Genomic DNA, 7,943 nt, shown 5'->3' with positions numbered 1-7,943 from the left:
CACAGACACAAGGCAGTTTTATTCTTCTAGCACCAGTAGCTTCATCTTTTTGTACTGATTTATGGAAAAGACACTGCAAATGAGGTGAAATTCTCCACTGCGTTTGGATCTTGATCAACGAGTTCCCATTCAGTGCTTGATACACCCCAGCCGTGGGCTGGCCTGTGTATATTAAGGTCAAGTGTTCGAACTAGAAATAACAAGATGAATCGATCCATGAATTATTCTTTACTAGACACTTCCTGGCATTGCTTTCCTAACTACTCCCACACACTATGGCTTTTGATTCACCAGGGACCTGGTTTCCTTTTGCCCTCACCAACCCCAGAGAAGTAAAAAAGCAGCCTTCAGGGCTTCCAGCTGATATCAGAGGAGCAAATGTCTATAGACCAATGACAAATCAAATGATAAACACTTTTTAAGTTTGCAGCCTTACATATTAAAAGTCATCTTTAAGTTTAGATGCTCTTTCTGATTTCCTGACATCATATTGGATGACATTGCTGGGTTATCTCTAAGAGATACAAATTTCTAAACTGGCTGGGATGAACTTAGGGACTATCTGATATAGGGTTCTTAATCTGGGGCTGTGAACTTTTAAAAAAATATCTTGATAACTATTTCAATGTAATCGGTTTCCATCATGAACTTATTTATTTTATACATTTTAAAACATTATTCAAAATAATACACATGACAGAACAAAAGATTGATAATGCTTTATGTCATCTAACCTCTTAACAGAAGAGGAAACTAGGGCTCAATGATAGAAATGACTCACCCAAGGTGACAGGGCTAGTGCAGGGTGGACATGTTATTTGAAGCCTTGTCTTCTTCTGAATCCAGGTTCAGCATTCTTTCTACCACATCACTCTGACTGCAGCCTTATATAGATACCAAGTTGGACCTAGGTTCAAATCCTTCCTTTGATACTCACTCACTATGGACCATGGGGGAAGTCACATACCCTCTCTGAGCCTCAGTTTATCCATTTGTAAAATGAGGAGATTGGACTTGATGTCTCCACAGGCCCTCCATGTCCCGAACCACAGCACCACTTCACAAAAGATATCCAACCCTACTGAATGATGATAAATTTCCTATTTCTTTACATAAGACTACTTCTTCCAGAATCCTTTGAAAAGCCACCAAAACCAATTTGATAGCTGAAAAAAGGGGCACTGACATCTGTGGAGAGAGCAAGGGAGACAAGACAGAGACAGAGAGACAGACAGAGACAGAGACAGAGAAAGACAGACAGAGAGATAGAGAGACAGAAAGAGAGAAGATATTTGCAAAGTTAATCACCATATCAACCATAAATGCCAATGCACCACTCCAAACCCATAGTCCACCACTTCTGAGAAGGTCTATTTTCTCAGTTCATCTCTATAGCCATTCTCTGTCACAATGTTGTTTTTTTCCAAAAACATGCTATAGCTACTGAATATCTTGTTTTCCTAGATCTGCTTCTTTCTGCATCATGAAGTTCATGAAGCTAGGACATTTTAATTGAAATCTATTCAGTTCTTGGTCACTAAGGTTGAGAGAGACCAGCTTTAGATAACCAAGTTTCTAGCCTTAGTTAAGCCATGATTTGGCAAGTTTTCTATTTAAGAAATATATCCATGGGGCAAACAATCAGATTTTTCTTCCTGGTGACTCACTTGTGTTAAGAAGACTCTAACTTGCAGGGAAAAAAAGCTGGAAAATGATATAGATTCCCTTCTGATAATATCAGTAGCAAAGAACCTAAAGGAAGAAAAAAACTATTTCAGAAAAAAAAATTCTGAGTGAGCTTCATGGGAATGCTTTCTGAATTTTTTTCAATGTTCTCTTATGTCTACTTGGCCAAATTGATGTTTCATTGTGACAGCATTTCAATAAAACCCTTTTTAAGTTTGATTTACACATTTTAAAAGATTGTATTTGTAAGGAGATATACATTGTATAAGCACTTTATGGTCACTTGAGAGGGATCCAGTTTATGTGATTTATTTGAATCAACCACTTGCTAAAAATAGGGAAATATACAATGATTAATGAGGATCCCAACTCTAGAACATGAACCAACTGGTGGGGACCCTAAATATAATTCTGAGATGTTGACTGAGAATTCTTTCTTGCATGGAGCTCATTGATTTCAACTTTTGGGTTTTTTTGTTTTTTGATTTTTTTTTTTGGATGGCCAATTCTTTGTTTTTAATCTTTTTTTTATTAATTTATTTTAATTTATCAACAATCACTTCCATATGCTTTTGAGCTGAAAATTTTTTCGTCCCCTTCCTCCCCCCCAACCTCCCCAAGACGGCTCACAATCTGATATAGGCTTTACATTTACATACCCATTAAACATATTTTCACATTAGTGAAGTGGTAAGTAAAAATTAAAACCAATAGGAGGAACCATCAGAAAGATGAAACAAAACTCAACAGAAGGTAAAAATAAGTGATAGCAATTCGACTTCCATAGTTCTTTCTTTGGATGTGGACAGCATTTTCCATCCTGAGGCCTCTGGAGATGTCTTAGATCCTCGTAATGCCGAGAAGGCTTCAGTTTAACAATCTTAGTCATTGCATAACATGGCTGTTATTGTGTACAAAGTCCTCTTGGTTCTGCTCACTTCACTCAGTATCAGACCATATAAGTCTTTCCAGGTTTTTCTGAAGTCAGCCTGTTCATCATTTCTTACAGCACAATAGTATTCCATTACATTCATATACCACAACTTGCTCAGCCATTCCCCAATTGATGGGCATCCTCTCAATTTCCAATTCTTTGCCACCACAAAAAGAGCTGCTATGAATATTTTTGTACATGTGGGTCCTTTTCCCATTTGTTTGATCTCTTTTGGATATAGCCCTAGAAGTGCTATTGCTGGATCAAAGGGTATGCACATTTTTGTAGCCCTTTGTGCATAGTTCCAAACTGTTCTCCAAAATGGTTGGATCATTTCACAACTCCACCAACAATGTATTAGTGTTCCAATTTTCCAACATCTTCTCCAACATCTATCATTTTCCTGTTTTGTCATGTTGGCCAATCTGATAGGTGTGATGTGGTACCTCAGAGTTGTTTTGATTTGCATATCTCTAATCAACAACGATTTAGGGCATTTTTTCATACGACTATAGATGGCTTTAATTTCTTCATCTGAGAACTGTCTCTTCATATCCTTTGACCATTTTTCAATTGGGGAATGGCTTGTGTTCTTATAAATTTGTCTTAATTCTCTATATATTTTAGAAATGAGGCCTTTATCAGAGAGACTGGTTGTAAAAATTCTTTCCCAATTTTCTACCTTCCTTCTAATCTTAGTTGCATTGGCTTTGTTTGTGCAAAAACTTTTCAATTTAATGTAATCAAAATTATCCATTTTGCTTTTCATAATGTTCTCTATCTCCTGTTTGGTCATGAATTCTTCTGTTCTCCATAGATCTGATAAGTAAACTATTCCTTGTTCTCCCAGTTTACTTATGGTATCAGCCTTTGTATCTAAGTCATGAACCCATTTTGACTTTATTTTGGTATATGGTGTGAGATTTGGGTCTGTTCCTAGGTTCTGCCACACTCTTTTCCAGTTTTCCCAGCAGTTTTTTTCAGAGTGGGTTCTTATCCCAGAAGCTGGGGTCTTTGGGTTTATCAAATAATAGATTACTATAGTCATTGACTACTGTGTCTTGCATATTTAACCTCTTCCACTGATCCACATCCCTATTTCTTAGCCAGTACCAAGCAGTTTTGATGATTGCTGCTTCATAATACAATTTAAGATAGTTCATCCCATTCACATTCACAGTTATGATTACTATCTGTGTCTTTTTCTCCATCCTTTTCCCCCCTATTTATGCTTTTCTTTCTCCTTTTTCCTGTCCCCCCTTCACTATTGTTTTGCTTTTGACCACCACCTCCTTCAGTCCCTTCCCCCCTTTTATTATCCCTTTCCCTTTTCTTCCCCTTTAGTCTTACTGCTGCTTCCCTCCCTTCTTCCCCTCCTCTCTTTTCTTTCCCCCCTCCCTTTTCTTTCCCCTTTTCCCTCCTATTGCCTATAGGGCAAGTTAGATTTCTATACCTAACTGATTATATTATGCCCTTCTTGAGCCAAATCGGATGAGAGTAAGGTTCAAACAATGCTCCCCCCTCCCTTCTTTCCCTCTACTGTAATAGGATTTTGTGCCTTTTCCTGTAATGTAATTTACTCTTGTCTGCCTCCTCCTTTCTCAGTACATTTTCTAAGATCAGATTGATCCACTTATTTGGATCCATTTAACCCACTTGATTAGATTTTTTTTTATCATTACATCAAAGTCAACTAATATGCACTCTCTTTATGTATACTCCTTTAACAAGGCGTAATAATGATACAGTGCTCAAGGGTTGCAAGTCTTATATTCCCTTGTAGGGGTTTAAACAGCACCCCCCATTAACAACATATTGTATCCTTCTGTCCCATTTGCCTTTTTAAGTCCTTCTTGAGTCCTGTACTTGAAGATCAATTTTTTTGTTGAGTTCTGGTCGTCTTATCAGGAAAGTTTGGGAGTCTCCTATTTAATTGAACATCCATCTCCTCCCATGAAAAACGATTCTCATTTTTGCTGGATATCTGATCCTTGGCTGCATTCCAAGCTCCTTTGCCTTACAGAATATCATGTTCCATGCCCCATGGTCTTTTAATGTAGAAGCTGCAAGGTCCTGTGTAATCCTGACTGTGGTTCCATGATATTTAAATTGTTTCTTTCTGGCTGCTTGCAGCACCTTCTCTTTCATCTGGTAATTTTGGAATTTTGCTATTATATTTCTTGGCATCGTCAATTTGGGATCTCTTTCAGGTCGTGATCGGTGAATTCTTTCTATGATTATTTTCCCTTCTGGTTCTAGGACTACCGGGCAGTTTTCTTTTATGATTTCCTGAAAGATACTGTCCAGGCTCTTTTTTTCATCATGATTTTCAGGTAGTCCAATAATTTTTAAATTGTCTCTCCTGAGTCGATTTTCCAGGTTGGTTGTTTTACTGATGAGGTATTTTACATTTTCATCTTTTTGTTCATTTTTTTGTTTCTGCTTGACTGATTCTTGCTCTCTCATAGAGACATTAGTTTCCATTTGTCCAATTCTAGTTTTTAACAGATTATTTTCTTCTGTTAGTTTTTGTACTTCCTTCTTCAACTGGCCAATTGTGTTTTTTAGGGACTTGTTTCTTCAGTGTACTCTTCTGTTAGTTTTGTCTTCCTTCTTCAATTGGCCAATTGTGTTTTTTAGGGACTTGTTTTCTTCAGTGTATTTTTTTTCCAACTGGCCAATTGTATTTTTGAAGGACTCTTTACCTCTCTCATTTGACTATTAAAATCCTTCTTGAGCTCTTCTAAGAAGGCTTTTTGGGCTTCAGACCAGTTCATATTCCCTTTTGTTGTTGCAGATGTGGGTTTGTTGACAATGTTGTCCTCTTCAGAATTTCTGTCTTGATCTTCACTCTTCTCATAATATGAATCTATGGTACGTTTCTTTTTACTCATGGTGTTTCTTTATTCCCTGGCCTTTAAAGAGATTGAGCTCTCCTGCTGGGGAACAGAGGGTACTGACCCAAGCTTCTTGTGTTGGGAGCCTAGGTCTTGGTCACTGGCTTTGTGTCTGGGGCCTCTTATGCTGGCAATTGGAGGCTGTAGGTTTCTGGCAGCTTACCTCTGTTGGGCTGGAATCAGCAAGGCTGGAACTTTCAGGCAATTCTAGGTTGCCTGCTTTTCCTTTCCTTTAGCTTTCTTCAGCTCCTTTTAGATGGGTGCTGCAGGGTGTTTATCTGCCTGGGGCCCCTGCAGTGTTGTCTCCCTTTCTGCTAATGCACCGGGAGATTCCTTTGGTGGAGTGCGGCTCCTGGTGGTTTTCTGAGCTGGTTTCCACCGGTTCCCCCTGCCTCACTGAGGCACTCGGAGGTCCAGGTGTTGGTGTTTTCCTGCTCTACCACCTGGGCTTCAGGATTTCTTCATAGTTGGAGGCTTCAGTGCTCCTACAGCTCACCTGGTGTTGGGTTAGAATCAACAAGCCCAGGGCTTTAGGAAGACTTTAGGTTGTTTTCTTCACCTCCTTTCAGATGAATGTTGCAGGGTACTTGTCTGCCTGGGGCCCCTTGTAGTTCTGCCTCCCTTATTTTTGCTGAGGCACTGGGAGACCTGTTTGCTGGGCTGCTGCACTGCTGCTCCTCGACTTTCTTCTAGTTCAGGTGTTCCAGGGTTTTTTTTTTTCTGGGGTGATATTTTCTGGGTTTTCAGAGGGTGATAGGGGAGAATGAGAGTGACTACCTTTTCACTCCACCATCTTGGCTCCCAGAAGTAGAAGTCTCTCAACTTTTGTTTAAAATGCTGTTTGTCACCTGACCCTTGGATTGATTAATTCTGGTTATCTCCATGTCCAAATACTTTCATTAATATGTCTGCTTTTATTGTAATCATTACCCCAATGTATATTGTGTCATGCTAGATTGATTAGTAGAAGCCCTAGGGCTTGCAGCTTTTCTCCAAAGTTTGGTGCCAGGCTTTGCTGCTTCCGTCAAACTCCTGGAAAAAGATGGTGAAAATCAGAGTCAGCGGATTTGGCCATGGTCACCAGGGCTACATTCACCTCAGGTGGAGTAGACATCATGGCCACCAATGACCTCTTCATTGACCTCAACTAAATGGTTTATATGTTTCAATATGATTCTACCCATGGCAAGTTTAAGGGCACTGTCAAGGCTGGGAATGGAAAGCTGGTGATCGGTGGAAAAGCCATTGCCATCTTCTAGGAACAGGATTCCTCCGGTTTTAAATGAGGAGGATGCTGGAACTGAGTATATTGTGGAGTCTACTGGAGTCTTTACCACCATGGAAAAGGCTGGGGCTCACTTGAAGGGTAGAGCCAAGAGGGTCATCATCTCTGCCCCTTCTGCTGATGCCCCAATGTTCATGATGGGAGTGAACCATGAGAAGTATAATAATTCCCTTAAGACTGTCAGTAATCAGGGCAGCTATGTGGCATAAGAGATAGAAAATTGGCCCTGGAGTCAGGAGTACCTGAGTTCAAATCTGGTCTCAGACCAGACACTTGACACTTACTAGATGTGTGACCCTGGGCAAGTCACTTAACTCCAATTGCCTCAGGGGGAAAAAGGATTGTTAGTAATGCCTCCTGCACTACCAACTGCTTGGCTCCTTTGGTCAAAGTAATTCATGACAACTTTGGCATTATAGAAAGAATACTGACTACAGCCCATGCCATTTCTGCTATCCAGACGACAGTAGATGGCCCCTCTGGTAAGCTGTGGCGTGATGGGCATGGTGCTGCCCATCACAAGGCAACTTCATAGCTGAGATGAATGGGAAGCTCACGAGCATGGCCTTCTGTGCTCCTACTCCCAATGTATCTGTTATGGATCTGATCTGCCACCTGAAAACACCTGCCAAATATGATGATATCAAGAAAGTGATGAAGCAAGCATCAGAGGGACCCCTGAAGGGCATCTTGGGCTACACAGAGGACCAGATTGTATCCTGTGACTTTAACAGCACACCAACTATTCTACCTTTGATGTTGGCTCTGCTATTACCCTCAATGACCATTTTATCAAGCCCATTTCCTGGTATGACAATGAGTATGGTTATACAACCATGTAGTAGTCCTCATGGTCTACATGGCCTCCAAAGAGTAAAGTAGAAAGCCATGGACCTTCATCACCAGCCAAAAAAAGGAGATCCACCATTTGGGAGCCTACATTCCTAACCTAGGTTCTTATACTGGGGATCCTGTGTCCCATTCACATCCTTGTCCAGAAGCACCCTTATAATAGTGGGGAGAAGCCTAGAGTCCTATATTGTGTAGCATCAATAAAGTCACCACATTTAGTGCAAATAAAGACTCTATGTATGACTTCTAGATTTTTCATATATTATCTTTGTGATATTGGACAAGACAT

At 40.1% G+C, this 7,943-nt stretch overlaps 1 pseudogene; it reads left to right on the top strand.

The window, feature by feature from the left end:
* Nucleotides 1-6,559: 6,559 nt before the first annotated feature.
* LOC110219488 (glyceraldehyde-3-phosphate dehydrogenase-like) lies at nt 6,560-7,679 on the top strand (annotated as a pseudogene).
* Nucleotides 7,680-7,943: the final 264 nt, after the last annotated feature.

Source organism: Phascolarctos cinereus, unplaced genomic scaffold (assembly GCF_003287225.1).
Source record: "Phascolarctos cinereus isolate Bilbo 61053 unplaced genomic scaffold, phaCin_HiC Scaffold_7;HRSCAF=346, whole genome shotgun sequence".
Taxonomy (NCBI): Eukaryota; Metazoa; Chordata; class Mammalia; order Diprotodontia; family Phascolarctidae; genus Phascolarctos; species Phascolarctos cinereus.
This window is presented reverse-complemented; position numbering and strand designations above follow the sequence as displayed.